The sequence below is a fragment of the Callospermophilus lateralis genome, unplaced genomic scaffold (genome assembly GCF_048772815.1).
Source record: "Callospermophilus lateralis isolate mCalLat2 unplaced genomic scaffold, mCalLat2.hap1 Scaffold_730, whole genome shotgun sequence".
Taxonomy (NCBI): Eukaryota; Metazoa; Chordata; class Mammalia; order Rodentia; family Sciuridae; genus Callospermophilus; species Callospermophilus lateralis.
In genome coordinates this window covers 542,562-559,677 of record NW_027515347.1, presented here as the reverse complement: position 1 = coordinate 559,677, position 17,116 = coordinate 542,562, and the positions used below count along the sequence as shown (strand labels likewise).

The 17,116-nt window shown below is 33.4% G+C and overlaps 1 protein-coding gene across 1 annotated transcript in view; it reads left to right on the top strand.

The window, feature by feature from the left end:
* LOC143387541 (uncharacterized) overlaps window positions 1-17,116 on the top strand; it is a 46,913-nt gene that overhangs the window by 15,042 nt on the left and 14,755 nt on the right. The window contains exons 9-10 of the mRNA XM_077108435.1: window positions 206-374; window positions 2,072-2,730. The gene's annotated coding sequence lies outside the window, so the exon portion shown is untranslated. The remainder of the gene's footprint in view (window positions 1-205; window positions 375-2,071; window positions 2,731-17,116) is intronic.

Here is a 17,116-nt window from a genome sequence, read left to right as displayed (position 1 = left end):
TACATAATATAAAGTGAGTATAAATTTTTACCTTCTGTTATATCAAATAATCCTCAGAAGGAAATCACCTACAAGTTACTGTAGTACCTGAATATTTGAGCTATTTAGAAATCCAACATAGTTTATTTTTATTACATCTGGTATAGATACTATTAAGAATTGACTACTAAGAACTTTATTTATTTTAGACTTTATTTCACATTAGGTCATTAGTAAAGAAGCTCAACTACTGGTATTTGCAATCCCTATTTTTGAACCTTTGCCTTCCCAATACTATATCCAAGCAGTTTCTGATAGACGGTTTGGAGCAGAGGCTGTTTGTATTATCAACTTCCAACATCTGATTCTACCAGACAGGCATCAGCCCCATACAGGTAACAAATTGAACATTAATGTGTTGATGTGAATTATTGACTTCCCAAAATTGTTATTTTAATTAATGTTGACAAGTATAAAGTTGTTTTATTCTGAATCAAAGTCCAACTTACTTGAAAAATTGTTTGTAAACTGTATGTTCAAAATTTTCAAAATCAAATATGTATATGTAGATAGTCAAATTGTGGACCTTTAATTTTTGTTTATTTAAGCCCCAAAAGCATTAAAGTAGGCTTAGTCAATTCTGATAACCATAGTAATGATAAGAGTTACTATTTCTTTGTTACTGGACTTTCATCTGTACATATAATCATTATTTCTCCATATAGCCTTCCTTTTTCATTGTAATTGTCATTTATCATTTAATCTGTATTGTCTGTGAAAGTTTTGAGATATCTCTTTTTTCTTACATTTATTCCAATTCACATAAACTTATTTCTAGTACAGGTTATCTTTTATCCAAAATGTTTAAAATCTGAAGTGTTTCAAATTTCACATTTTTTTTTTGATTTTGGAATGTTTGTATATATATAACAAATTATTAAAAGGGATATATAGTAAGAGCATTCAGCAGCATTTTTATTGTTGTAATGTATAAACTCTAGGTTTTCATAAAATGAACAAATGCCTTTCTGTTTTGATTTATTAAAAAAGCAAAATTTCATGAATAAATCTTTGCAGTGATACTTTCAAGTACCCCTGAAATCTATTTCAAAAACATCTCGAAACTAGTATACTAATTTCATTTTTTGAGAATTCATAATTGATGAGTATTGATTTTCAGAGGTCCTTAATTTACTTTACAGACATAAATTAGGAGTCAAATTTTCTTTCCCATGTATATTTCAGAGACACTGTTTGACTTTTCAGAATAAAAATGTTATTCTGACTACTTTAAATAGCATGCTATTTGACAGTCCTTTCAGAAGTGAATGGAGACCTAAATATGACTTTATAATCTTTCATTTTGTCAAATGTACACCTTATTCATATTATTCATTGAGAGATTCTTTATACTACATCTCAATTTCTCTTTGATATCTTGGCATAGCAAAACCAAAATATTTTATCAAAATAGAATGATATTGAGACTGTATAATCTAGTAATCTACTTATTGCAGAAGGTCTTTCTGGTCTTATTTCATCAAATGTGTTTATGTGATATCTAGAATCTCATAAGTTCAAAATATGTGGAAGTGATGATGTTTTAACTTAAAATATATGCTTCCAATATCATTGCTAGGTTTCTTTCTTTCATTAAAGTACTTAATTTCACATATATTAGCATTATATGTTAATGCCAATTTAATAATTTCTTTCTTAAGCAACCAAATACATATCAACCTATTTATATAATTAGCTGATATTGTATAAACATACCATTTAGGTAAAATCACTGTAATAGATCATCTTAATTTAACATTGTCAATAACTGTGCATTTGACATTGTACAATGTTTAATTTTTAGTCTTTTATTTTAAAAAATATGTTTGATTAACATTGCATGCCTTATCATGCAATGTCTTCCTCCTTCCTGGATTTCCAGAGCTATGGAAAATTTAAACAATCATAATCAGACACAGAGAGTATGAAGTTAGCTCTCAGCTATCCTTGTAATAGAGTAGAGCAATGGGTGGGACAAAGATAACTTCTTAAAGTCATCTTTTTATTTTGTTTTGTTTTTTTTTTCCTTTAGGGACAAGGTACCCAGGATTGAACCCAAAGGGCACTTAACCACTGAAGCACATCCCCAGTCTTTTTATTATTATTATTATTTTGAGAGATAGGATATCACTAAGTTGCTGAGTCTGAGGTTTTCATTGTTTTACAAATTATGGCAGATTTATTTTTGTACCATAACATACATATTGTCATGTACTTTTATTCAAGTTATTTCCCTTTTTGGAAGAGAAATATATAGTTGGTTTATAGGGGATTCTTCAATAAAAGTGTTCTGTTATCAGTTATGTTAAATGTAGTGACTGAATAAGATGTGTCACTGGTGTATAAGAACTTATATTAAATATGTTCTTCTCTAGAGATAATTAGGAAATGTTATTCTTTATAATACCGTATTCAGTATTATGCATGTTTTTTCAGTTATTGTATAGAAGTAACTGTTGGATCTTTTCAGAATTACTGGATCTTTAGCCTTTGCCAATTATGGCTTTAGGATGTAAAGCATATGAAGCCCTGTACAACTTCAGCCACTTTAACCCTGTGCAGACACAAATATTTCATACACTGTATCACACAGACTGTAGTGTCCTAGTTGGAGCACACACTAGATCAGGAAAAACTGTTGCAGCTGAATTAGCTATTTTCAGAGTCTTCAACAAGTATCCCTCCTCAAAGGTATGTTGAACATATTGTGTGCTTATTATATTCAATTAGAAAAGATAGTTAATGTCTCTAAACTAGCCAGGTCCAAATATTCTGGCATACCCTGGTGAATAGCTTTGTTATACTCTCAGTGAATTTTCCAGATCAGTACTAGAATAATTTGTTGCAAAAAAAAATTGATATCAACTTTGGAGTCTTCTACGTGAATTTCTCATGTATATAGTGCTCACACATCCTCATATCTATAATTCATGGGTACTTCTTTTATGAGGTAATTAATTCTTAGCTGTACTTGTTAGGTATATAATGATTCATAATAATTCTTTGGATATGAATGAAATGCTAATGCTTTAAAACACTTTGATTATACACAGGAAATATAGACATAATTTATGCTACATTCCTCCAAATATTGATATTATCAATTAATGTCAAATAACACCAGAATCAAATAAGTATTGATTTTTAATTTTTTAAAACATATTTAGTAAATTTTTCCCAATACTATTTTATTTTTAATAGAAATGATTTATATTTGAGGTGTTCAATGTGATACTTAAATATACATATACATTATAAAATAATTGATAGAATGAAGATAGCTAGATATCCATCACTTCAGATAATCACATATTTTTGCAGTGGGAACATTTAATATCTAGTTAGCAAATTTCAAATCTATTAATACGATATTATTAAATACAGACACCCTTCTGTACCTTAGATGTCTAGAACTAGTTCTACATAAATGAAACTTTGTATCCTTTAAGCAATATCTCCTCATATCCCCCACTCTCACCCCTCTTAACTATTATTTTAATCTGCTTCTATGAATTTGACTTTTTATTATTGCACCTGTTAGTGAAATTATTCAGTGTTTTGTTGTTTTCAGCTTATTTCTCTTAACACAAAGTATAGTATTGCAAATGGCAAGATTTTCTTCTTTTGTAAAGCTGAAAGATCTCCCATTGTGTTTCAGTTTCTTTTTTCATCCCTCTTGGGTCACTTAGACTGTTTCTTTATCTTGGCTTTTCTAATCAATGATGTAATAAACACAGAAGTGTACATGTCTTTGAGACATTGATATCATTTCTTTTGGATATGTATTCAAAAGTAGAATTCCTATGATGATGATGATGTTTTCCATGTGTAATTTTTTAAAGCTGTTCATGTGTATTTTCCATAATGGCTTCCCCAACTACATTTCTACCAGCAGTGTGTAGCAGTTTCCTTTTCTCCACATCCTTGCCAATACCTTCATTGTTTTAGTAATATTCATTCTAACAGATGTGGGGTGTTGACTCATTGTGATTTTTTAAAAAAATATTTATTTATTAGCTGTTGTTGGATACAATACCTTTATTTTCTTTATTTATTTTTATGTGATGCTGAGGATCAAACCCAGGGCCTCTCACATGCTTGACCTGTGCTCTACCACTGAGCCACAACCCCAGCCCTCACTGGGATTTTGATCTGCATTCCCCCAATGATTGGTGAAAGTAAGCACCTTTTCATGTCTGTTAGCCATTCTGTATTTCAACAGAATGATATCTATTGGCCTCATTTGTCCCTCCACCTTTTTTTTCTATAATAGAATTTTTAGCCTTTTTGTTCTTGGGCTATATAAGTTCCTTATAGGTTTTGGATATTAACACCTTACTAACATCTGTAAGTATTTTCTCCTATTACATATGTTATTTTTAAAATTCATTGATGGCTTCCTTTTCTGTGTAGAAGGTTTGTAGCTTTGGTGCACCCCTATTTGTTTATTTGCACCATTTTTTCCTGTGTTCTTGGGAACATATTCAAAAACTCATTGCTAAGACCAGTGTCAAGATCTTTTTCCCTGTTTTCCTCTAGGAGTTTTATGGTTTCAGATCTTACATCTAAGTTTTTAATAAATTTCGAGATGATTTTTGCATATGGTTTAAGACAAGGTTCCAGTTTCATTCTGTTAAACGTAGATGTTCAGTTTTCTCAACATCATTTATTGAAACCTATCCTTTTCCTTCTTGGTATTCTTGTTAGATTAGTGACAGGATGTTTGTTTATTTCCAGACTCTATTCTGTTCTGTTAGTCTATGTGTATATGTTGGTGCCAGCACCATACTATCTTAATTATTGAAGCTTTGTACTATAATTTGTAGTCAAGAAGTAGAATGCCCTTAACTGTATTTTTTCTCAAGATTTCTTTGGTTTTTTGGTTCTTCATGGTTCCTTAATAATTTAGATTTTTTCAATCTCTAAGAAAAATGCTATTGGCATGTGTTAGGGATTATATTGAATCTGAAGATTGTTCTGGGTAGTTAGTTTCTTACTTTTTTTCAGTTAAACATTTAATTTTATTTTATATGCTTATAAAACAGCATAATGTGTCTCAGATTGCAATAAAGTCTACATTACTGGAAAGTGGAAGCTGGAAAAGGAGACTGTGATCCAGAATAGGTAGACACTTTTTCATACTTTATGATGGCAAGTTTCACAACTTCACTGGAGCTTTATTCCTTGATGAAATAGATGAACTGTGATTGCACACATTTATTCTGGTTCTCATTGTTGAGGGATTTTTTCTGTTGTTGTCAGTAATCCTTGAATAAATGTAGGAACAGGGCAAACTTAATTTAACTAAATAAAACTCCAAAGAAAACATAATGATTTCATTACATGAAATCAATCAGAGGCTTCCAAATTTTTCCACAGTTTGTTAAAGAAAGAAAATCAGGTTTTTGTTCTACCCCCACTACCAATTTATTGTGTGACACAAGGAATGTCACAACTTCTCTGGAACTTTTTCCTAAAAAATTGTATTAAATCATTTCTAAAGTCCCCATCATTTCTGAAATTTTAGAATTCTTTGATTTCAGCTATAACATTATGAAAAAGAAAGGGTTTTTTTCTTTTTTATCATTATTATTTTTTTACATGACAGTAGAGTATACTTTGAAATATTATACATACATAGAATAAGTTGTAACTTGTTACAATTACGATACTGTTACTGTGGTTGTACATGATGTAGTGTTACACTGGTCATTTATTTATATATGAGGATAGGAATGATATTCCATATTCATTCTACTGTCTTTCCTATTGCAGTCACCCCCTCCCTTTGCTTCATTTCCCTTTGTCTAGTCCAGTGAATTTCAAATCCCTTCTGTTTGTTGTGACTTATCATCCACGTATCAGAAAGAGCATTCTGCCTTTGGATTTTTGTGACTGACTTATTTAATTTAGCATGATATTCTTTAGTTCCATTTACTTACAAGCAAATGCCATAATTTCATTCTTCTTTATGACTAAGTAATATTCCATAGTGTGTATATACCACAATTTTTTCATCCATTCATCTCTTCAAGGGCACCTAGGTTGGTATCATAGCTATTTTGAATTGAGCTGCTATAAACATTGAAGTAGCTGTGTCACTGTACTATGCTGATTTTAAGTCCTTTGGATATAAAGAAAGGAGTGGAATAACAGTGCAATACAATCATAATTTTTTGCATTACAATTCTTAATACACATTTATACCATAATTTATTAAATCTCTGTATTTATAGTGTTGACTCTAGCTCAGCAGTTCCTTCGACACAGAATGTACAACCAAGTGTTCTAAGGAATCTCCAGACTGCTTTCTGAGTATTTTCACCAATTTGCTCTCCCACCAACAATGTATAAATGAACCTCTGCCATTCTGACTGGGGTGAGATGGAATTTTAGTGTAGCTTTGATTTGTGTTTCTCTAATTGCTAGAGATGTTGAACATTTTTTCATATATTTTTTGACCATTCATATTTTTTCTTCTGAATAGTGCCTGTTTAGTTCCTTAACTCATTTGTCATTTGGGTTATTTGTTTTTGTTGTTGTTGTTGTTATTTACTTATTTATTTGGTTAAATTTGTTGATTTCTGTATATATCCTGAAGATCAATCTCTGTCTGAGATGCTGGTGGCAAAGATTTTCTTCCATATTGTAGCCTCTCTGTTCACATTCTTGATTGTTTCCTTTGCTGTGAAGAAACTTTTTATTGATTTATTAATTGATTCTTTATTTTATTTCTTGTGCTTTAGGAATCTTATTGAGGAAGTCCTTTCCTAAGCCAACATGGTGGAGCATTGTAATGCATTCTGCTGTCTTATATTAAACAAAATCAAAAGGAAAAGTTAATACTCTAGTTTGAGACATTTTTTAAACAAGTGCTATTTTAGTGAATAATGTATTTTATAAAATTGGAACAGCTAAAATATATGACTGGAATTTTTTAAGATCTGCATTAATCCCACTATTGGGATTTTCTATTTCTGTCATTCCTGAAGTTGCACTATAAAGTTGCAAAAATTTCTTTCACATTTATTACTTTATTTAGTTACATAACTATAGAATCATAGATGTTTGTTTTATCCTATTGGTTAAACTGCCTTGCTCTCATTTTTATTTTGCTTCTCAAATTGTCTCAGATTAAAATTTTCTGTAAAGACTGATTGATAGTTCTAATTTTGTGCCTTTGTTCTCATTTAGATACATGGGTACTCTTAGTCATAGAAAGTATTGGCTCAGCAGTTTTCCAAGATTCAGCCCTCCTAGCGATTGAAAATTATATACTGCATTCATGGGACAGCAACCTGATCCTGTCCTTTATGGATGGGACTTCGTACACCACCTCTATAATTTTCCTCTGCTGTCATTTTACTATGAAACCTTAGGAAGATCACTTAACCCCTGATGTCTGAGTTAAAACAATATCTTACAAGCATGAAGCATTATTAATTGTCATAAAGTAAAACAATAAGTTGGGAACTCAATAAATCTTAGGATTCTCATGGTTAGTAGGTTTTCTATATCCTTACGCTGTCATAGTGACTTAACATTAAAAAATTTTTATTCTCTTTATTTTATAGAGAGCCTTCTGAAATTTGCAAAATAGATCTTTTAAAGTTTATTGGCAGGGTTTTTTTTTTAATCTAAATTTCAAAATAGTACTTTGACATTCTTATTCATATAACAACATCTAATAAATTAAAAATATATTACATTTCACATAGCCAATATTATATTTTTCTGTACTCTCTATAATTATAGAGATGCATAAGATATATGTGTGTGCACATGTATGTACACATATCAGAGTCGGAGAAGAGGAAAGTAAAGGACACAGAAACAGTTTCCCAGCCCTGGGTTTGGTCCCCAGCAGCACCAAAACAACAACAACAACAACAACAACAACAACAACAAAAGATGGGTAAACTCAAAAAAGGCCTTTTAATTGATGATATTTTAAGAGAGGTCTATGTCTCATTGACAAATGCTTCCCATGTATAGTAGATTAAGAAGCACAGAAATATCTGATGATGGCAGGAAGTGGAACTGCTGTGGAGCAGGGCTCAGGTAACCTTTTAGGAATATTTGCCTATGTGTGCACTAAGCATAGGCCCAGTGGATTGGCAGTGTATTGAAGAATGTCAGTTTTAGAATTGCAGAGTCAAATGCAGTTATCAGTGAAAATAGTCCTAAGGTAGTATCAAATTTAACAAAAGAAGTCCTTAGTCAAATCCTTAATCCAATACTTGCAAGAAATGTTTTGATACAGCAAATGACAGGCAATCTTCAGTACTACTCTTAGTAAAATTCTTTGAAATTTTTAAATGTTTATAATTAAACCAAATGAAAACAAAGGTTAGTGTAGCACAACAGGCTTTAGAAAGCTTCTTCAAATCATTCTGCTAAAAATGTAGATTATCAGTCAATAACATGTCTATCATGACATGTTTCAAAGAATATCAATAGTTTGAACATATATTTGGCGGTTTTGTGTCACCTAAGATGTGCTGGAAACTTTTCAATACCTGTAGCATCACTATTAAGATGACTTTGGCACAGTGCTTGGCATATAGTAGATATCAGTTTCAGAATAAAATAAATATTTCAGTTTTTCCTTTCTAGTTTTTTCATAAGAAAAATTTGGAAAGGGTAGATTTATTCTATGTATATAGATTCTCACTTATTTTAAGATTTTCTACCAAATCTGAATTGTCTACCAATAAATGTAGTCTCTGTTATAAATATTTGTGTAGTGTTATCAAATTCATAAAGAGCAGAGTAAACTCTAATCTGGCTGCTCTCCTGGCCAGATTTCCGGAAGCTAAGATCTTGCCATAAAAACCTGATGACGTTTTATTAATGGGTATTTAAAAGCAAATAGTTTTAAGAAATGAGATTACTCTTGAATGATTTACTCTTACAAAGATTCACACAGTGGTGGAGAAAAGTCATCCTGGATAGTCAAAGGTACAGTTTAACTCCAAAGGATAATGACCAGAACACCCCTTAAAAGAAAGCACCATTCCCCACTACGGAAGCAGCACTGAGCTGGTGTACTTAGCATGTCCAAAACTAACACAAATGTGTGTATTTTGCAGTGTTAAACACCTTTAATTACTCTTGTGGATTTACAAGCAATCTCCCTTCAAGGACTATAATATAATTTGGGAGGCTATTTTCTCATGGGTGACTTTACCTGTAAGCTTTTGTATGACAATTCAATGATGGTGTATTGAGGATATGATGCTATTATGAAGGATCATTCTCCCCGAAGCTCCTCTCTGCATCCCCACATAAAAACCCTTTTCCCGGTTGGGGCTGTAGAAATGAGTAATGCTTAACCAATTTGTGTGATCAATTCACTTAAGCAGCTATTGTGAAATGTTAATCACAACTTTAATTTGTACTGTATTAGCATTTTGATTAACTTGTAGGCTTGCTAGCACACTTGAAGTGCTGTTACTCATAGTTACAGCTCGGAAATGACTTTTTTATTAATTAAGTTTGTTAGACAGCAGCTGAGCTTCCTGAATGCTAACCTTCTGGGGGTACAAGTTCAGGAAAAAGTTACTATGAACAACTGTTGCTATTGGAAAAGATTCTTATAAATGTACTTACAGCATTTTAATTATTGACAAAATATTGTATCATTACTTGCAACTGACCTGAACCTTTAAAAGAGTGTGCCTTTCTGTCAAGAAAGCTTTTTTTAGGTCTTCCCAACACTGTAAAACTTTGGGGAGCTCTTGAGGTAAATAAGGCATTTGCTAGCAGATGTCTGACAACTAATGTTTTAACAAGCTGCCTAGGATAAACTTCCATGGTTATGTTATTGTTTTGTAATGAACTTTTAATTTGAGAATAGTTTTAGATTTCCAGGAAAGTGGCAAAAATATAGAGTTCCTGTGTACCTTGAACCTGCTTTTCCTCTAGTGTTAGTAGCTTATATACATTAATAAGCTATTTTTGCTATCAACAAAAGTGCATATTCATTCATAACCCTCTAATTTTTATTTCATATCTTTTCTGTACTCAAGAATTTCATTTAGAATACAACATTACTTAACTGTACTCTTCATGTCTCAGACTCCTCTTATCTTGGCTGTGACAGTTTCTCATACTTTTTTGTTTTTCCATTAATAACCACTTGATTTTTATAAATCAATGCAATTTTCTTCTCATTCTGGACTAACTAAACCTTTATTTTAAATCTGATAACAGTATATTATCTTCATATCATTTAACCTGAATAGAATTAGCAACATCACAAGCCATTTTGACATTCATCATGATATGATTTTCCTGTGCTGTTGCAGTGCCTGTACAATCACTTGTGACAGCAAGATGACTCCAAGAGATACAGGGGGCAGGGGTCCCTGGAGGAGGAGGGAGGATCAAGAGAAGAGGAAAAGAGGGTACAAGTCTATAGAATGTGCCCACTATGTAGAAAAAGCCTGGAACATTATCTGTCCAGCTCCACTCATGCATCCTACAGCCAGAATCTTGACAACACTGAGGGTTAAACTGACAGATTTCTCAAATTGAACTTTAGATTTTAGGAGAAATTTTTAATAATAAATCTTAGAGCCAGATCTATTAATATACCTTTTTATGGTATCATTTTTCTTCTAATGATGTCATTTTTTTCTTTTAATAGCCTAGGTCAGTGATTCAGTTATCTTTCACAGAAGATGACTTAATTTGATCACAGTACTCAATTTTCCTATTCTACCCTTGAATTATTTAACTTCAGAATTCAGGTGTGGCCAAAAGGTAAATGCCTAAAGATCAAATATTCAGATGTAGTTAGAACCAATGGTAGATTCAAATTAATTTTTAAATTTTATGTGTTTAAAACTTATGTTAACATAAGTTTTAAATTCACTCGCAGAGATAATAATTAAATAAACACATAATTTTATCTGCAGTTTATTATTTCAGCTATGTAAACGAAAGAGAATCAGATGTAAGCCATCTCAAATCCTTTTGAAACAAGACAGGGTGCAAGTCAGCAGAAGTAATGGGTTATTGTGCAATGAGCGTAGATCTGAGAGCAATCCTTAACTCCATCCCATTTTTTTTTTAACCAGAGGGATGACATAGTGAGTTTCAGTTTCCCTGTCTGTGGAAAGCATGTAATACTGATGCCTGCCTCATAGTTGGTATTATTAAGGATTAAATGATAGCCATTAGTGAAAGTGTTTTATACTATATATTACTGTACAAATATTTCATTATATTATATATACATACTGTCTACACAGACTGGACTTTATATAATTCACCATTTGAATCTTTTCACAATAATTGCATGAGATTCATAATACTTGCTATAAAATATAAAGATATTGTCAAAGTTAAAGTATTAGCTGTTTAAAGTATAATTGGCAATCTCAGAAGATAAGAAGAAAAATATCAGTAGATTTGAATAAATCTGATATGCAAAAATAGTTCTAGCACTATAAAACTGTGGTTGAATTTAAATGCTAAGACCAAGATTGATGAACTTAGGGAATTCTTGAAATGGATTCAAAATGAATGTTGAGGACATGAAATGTATCCAAGTCAAAAAGCACACCTTGACTTTAGGAGTCTCACACCCAAAACATATTTCCTTCTAGAGATTGTTCATTTTCTAAGTTCTCACTGTGTTCAGCTTTTTCTTCTGGTTTGTTTTTTGCCATTGCTGTTTTGTTTTGCTTTACCCTTGTGTATAATCAAGTACTTCAGAAGCTCTTGCACTTCCCATATGGGGAGGAGTTCTAGCAAGAGTATACTGTCTCTTTTTATTTTTTTGCCTCCTCCTTTCACCTTATCCTTCTTTCTCTCCTCCCTTCTCTTGTTCTCTTGCTGAAATAGAGGCAGATACACACACCATCTTCATTTCACCTTTCTCTCTAAAACTCTTGAGTTGGCTGATTCTTTTACTCCCAACAGTAAGAGTAGACCTCCCTGGGTCTCTCCAACCACTTCCTTCTCAGATTCCTGCTTCTTCCATCTATGTTGTTTTTAATTTTCATTATACATAAGATTTGTTTTCAAGTGTCTCCCAATCTCTAGATCTCTTTCCCCACCTTCCTTAAGCACCAGTTAATAGCCTTCAGCTCTCCATCTTCGGTTCCATCACAGTAGCTTAAACAAATAATCTTATGTATATCATAATGATATACATCCCAAACTCCTTTACTCTTATTGCTGTTATATCCAAACCACTTCAACCCCCACCTTTGTGATATCATCTTCCAAGTCACCTCTTTAGCTGCAGCATTTTTGTCAATCAACTTGACTAAACATTTCTGATACTATGACCTGGGATCTCTTCTCTCTTTCCTGATCCCTCAGTTTATTCCTCAGTCCCATTATAACCTCACTTGCCACCTAAATAGCATCAGTCCCAGAGTTAGCCATTTTAACAATAATGCCAGGATTCCCTAAAAGATCTTATCTCCTTGGGTAACACCTGAATTCTCTGCTTTCACACCCAAATTATTCATTATTGCTGTAAACAACCACAGGGCACTGCTAATTTTTGCTACTACAGAGTCATTGAAACTCACAGCAGCTCTAATTTTGTTTTGTTGTTTTTCACATCTTTCATCCTACCAGTAATTATTCCCAACATTTTTCTTTCTCACAGCATAAGATATCACCTCCAATTTACAGAGATTACTGAAAGCCTCTGGCATCAGTATCATCAGTTTATGGACCTCAGAAACCCTCATCTTCTGAACTCAGGAGGGTTTTTTTCCTCTATACAGCTTATTTTGTATTTAGTATAATCTACCCCCAACCTTAAGAATTTTATAGCCCACCTAAAATGATAAAAAGCAAACTTCATAAAAACAAATAATTACATAGTATGAGTGTGCTGGTATTTAATCACTGAAAGAGTAAAGCTTGGACAGAAGACAAACCTTAAAAAGTACGTAATCAAATTATATTTTTCAGATGAGGAAAATAAATACCAGGAGTTAAGGGATTTGCCCAAGGTTTCATAGTAAAATTAGAGGCACGGAACTCGAAACTGTCATTCTGAGTCTCTTTGAAGTGTACCACACACCACCTTCAAATCAGTGTCAGATATTCATGAATCGTATTATTGTTTACACTTTACACTTTATCCAAAATTTAAAAAGTTGGCCTTCCATTTTCTTCAATTCCATATCTGCAGATTCAATCAGTGGTACATTAAAAATGTAAAGGGAAGAAATTGTATCTGTATTGAATATGTACAGCATATTTTTTCATCATATTTCCTAAACAATTCAGCATAACATCTAATTGCATAATGTTTACATTTTATTTGGTATTGTAAGTAATCTAGAGAGAATTTAAAGCACACAGGAAGACACATACAAATTCTCCACTTTAAGTAAGAGATTGACCATCTATGAATTTTGGTATCTGCCAGGGTCCTACAACCAATCCCTCATATATACCAAGGATGACTGACTATATTCATTTTAAATACAGTGTGTTGTCAGGAAAACTTCTCAAAGTTTCATTGTTACAGCTATACCCATTTCTCATAAAATCTGTAATTCTAGTTTATAACCCCATTTAAATTCTACACACCTTCCATATTACCCACAATGTTGTTAAAGTAAATCATTTGGATTGAATTTGAATCCCACTTACCAGAATTATGCAGGCTTAGACATGTTTCTTTACCTCTTTTAGCCACAATTTTTCCATCTGTGAAATAGGCTTAAATTCAGTATCTTACATAAAACATTTTACAGAATTTTTGGCAAATAGTAGACACTTAACAAATGTCTGTTCTTGGCCTTGAGAATCCTTAGATATCCTCCTCCATTATTCTTTTCTGTCTTTCCAGATCTCCTGGTAACCTCAATTCTACTCTCTCTACTTCTGCCACAGACAGGGTGGCTCATATACCTCTTTGACAGGATTTCAGAGTCCAGAGCTCCAGTCTGTACTTTCTCCACAGCTCATTTTCACCTGAACTTCTTACCAGGCTTCATAGTAGCACCCCAGTTAAAATGTGTTCAAGATCAAACTCATCGCCTCCTTTTCAACCCACCCCTCATCAGCAAATGACAATAGCCCCCACTGTTTCTAGTAATAAGGATAAGGGTTTTCTTTGGTTACATTGTAATTTTATAAATGCATAGAATACTAGAAATCACATTTCCACTCTGCCATGACTGGATATGAGAAATTGTTTTGATTCAGCAATCAATTGAAATTTGTGCCAATGTGGTAGAAGGTCTTATGCAGTGAGCCCCCATGTATTTTCCCCCTGTACTCAGAATTATTCTTTGTCTGATAGATAGTGTGCCAAGGAGAAAGTGGATAAGAGGTGAAAGGGGATTGAGTATCTACCTAATATTAATGTAAAGTTGCTAAAAAATGTCCAGGGTTCTTTCTCAATGTACTGAAGAAGCCTTTTATTGTTAAGCCTTGCATCTCTGTAAAGGACTTCAAGGTAACATGGAAACTAAGCCATATTCTCCACTATAGCCAAACCAGACTCTGGAGAGGAGCATATTAGACCTTATCTGCCAGACAGACTACTATAAAGATAAGGAGATAGAGTCAGTCCTTCTAGGCTCAGTCATATAAATGTACATACTACCAGGATTCCCCAGCTTGTTTACCTAGACCTCCTCCATTTTTACCTCCTATTAGTTAACACACTTCTGAAGAGTAAAATGAACTTGCCCACTGAATTGAGAAGGCCCACACCTTCCAGTTTGACCTAAGTTGCAGGATCGGATTTTGACCTTCTCTCCTGGCTTTCCTATAACTGCACACCTCTTTTGATGGACCTGTACTTTCCATCCCATGCATCTCCTTTGCCCTTCTACTGCCCAGTGTAGAAATCAACAACAAAAAGATCAAAGAAAATTCCTGTTAGAAAGAATGGGTTGATTTAGGATGTCTTCATCTTATCATAGAGGAACTTTAAAATAGGCATTTGTCCATTAGTTTCCACTCTGTAGCATAGTATATTAGGTACTAATATAGTAAGTAGAACATTTCATTTTACCCTCATAGAACACCTAAAAGGAAATATGATACCTTTTTTTGTGGGGGGGATTGTTGTTGGAGAACTCAGGTTTATGATTCTGGCATACCCAGATGAGCTAATGCTCTGAAATTCTGGACCCCAAACTGAGGTTACGTGGAACTTTTGTAGGAAATTTGATATTATTTCTTTTAACCATTACAACATTGGTTAGTTTGAATTACTGAACTGTGTGACCAAGGATCATGCACAGGAATTCTTCAATAAGTAGTACACAGATGCAGAATGAATGCAGTGAAATACCTCCAAGCGACATCACAAGTGACCTTCACCACAGGCAGCAGTTTCTCAAAAACTGTAAGCTTACATTTTTAAGAGGTATATTAAAGAAAACAAACAAACAAAAAAAAAAACAAACAAAAAAAAAACTAGCACTTAAACTACACTCTTACAAGGACCAGTAATTAAGTAACACTCTTACAAAGACCAAAACTGTAAAGTAATGTAATGTAGTGTAAACCAATGTTTCTTCTTCATTTCCCTCTCTGATGCCTGTCTGTATCATATAAGGCATCAACCTTTATAAAGCTGGATATTTAAGGTCTTCCTGTTCAGAAGTCAGGACCATCTTTAGTTTTGTTGCTTTTAGGCATGACGTAACAAACTGGACCAGGCAGTTTAACATGTAAGGAGTGAATCAGGCCTACGAGTGTCATAGCAAGGGGTCTTGCCAGGGGCAAGAGCCAGGCTTCCCGGCCAGGTTCACCTCTTGAATTTTTCAAGTTTCCATTGTCATGACAACTCCAGATCACCTTCACCCATGCTGACCCGTTCCAATTGGATTACAGATTTTTTTTTTATCTCCCAAAGTTTCAGGATCTGTTCTTCGGCAGTTAACAGATAGTTTGGTAAAGAATGTGACATTCTGTCCACTTAGGCCAGGCAGGGCTGCAAGTATCTTGCTTCTTGGAAAAGAAAGCATGTGGAGGTGAAATATGACACCCTTCTATTAGTGAGAAGCTTAGGTTCAGTAGGGTAAAGTGATCTTCCTGAGTTATAAATGGGACAGAATTAGGATACAAATCTCTGTGTGTGTGTGACATCAAAACTTGTGTTTTATCTTCAGTTTTGTACAGTAAATTAGGCAGAATTTATTATAATTCTTATAATTTTTTAACCTATATTCTTTTCTTAGTTTGTTACTGAGGATTGAACCCAGAGGTGCTTAACCACTGAGCCATATCCCCAGCCCTTTTTATTTTTTAAGACAGGGTCTTGCCAAGATGCTTAGGACCTTAATTACATTACTGAGGCTGGCTTTGAATTTAAAATCGTCCTGTCCCAGCCTCCTGAGCCACTGGGATTATAAGCATGTACCATGGGCTTTCCAGTGTTCTTTAGTAGAACAGGTATTTTTTTAGTGTTCTTTGCTAGGGCTGGAGTTATAGAAAATAATTCCAGATTCTTGCTGTCAAAGAACCTATAGTTCAAAGGACAAATGTGTAAACAAAAAATCATGCTATAATAATGATGGCATTCCTCAAAAGCAGCAAAGGCATAGAGAAAGAACTAAATCCATCTGAAAGAATCAGTGAAGGGCTGGGGATGTGGCTCAAGCGGTAGCGCACTCGCCTGGCATGCATGCAGCCCGGGTACTATCCTCAGCACCACAAAGATGTTGTGTCCGCCGAAAACTAAAAATAAATAAATAAATATTAAAAATTCTCTCTCTCTCTCTCTCTCTAAAAAAAAAGAATCAGTGATGTTTCATAATATCAGTAGTGTTTAAGCTAGACCCAGAGAATGAATAGGAATTTCTCAGGTGAACAAAAGGAATGATATTTGTTTTACAAAATAAATAAATAAAAGCAAGGGTAAACGTGAAAAAAATACCAGTAATTTTCTAGTGCTCTATGCAAGGGGATGGCCAGAGAGAAAAGTAAGGACCAGATAAATCAAGGACCAAATAGATAGTGGGGTGTTGACCATCTGTAATGCAGAGAGACATGTTAGTTTTGTTCTCCTGACCAAATGATGGCATTGAAGAAATTTAAGCAGGGGAATGACATGACCAGTTTTACCCCTTTAAAA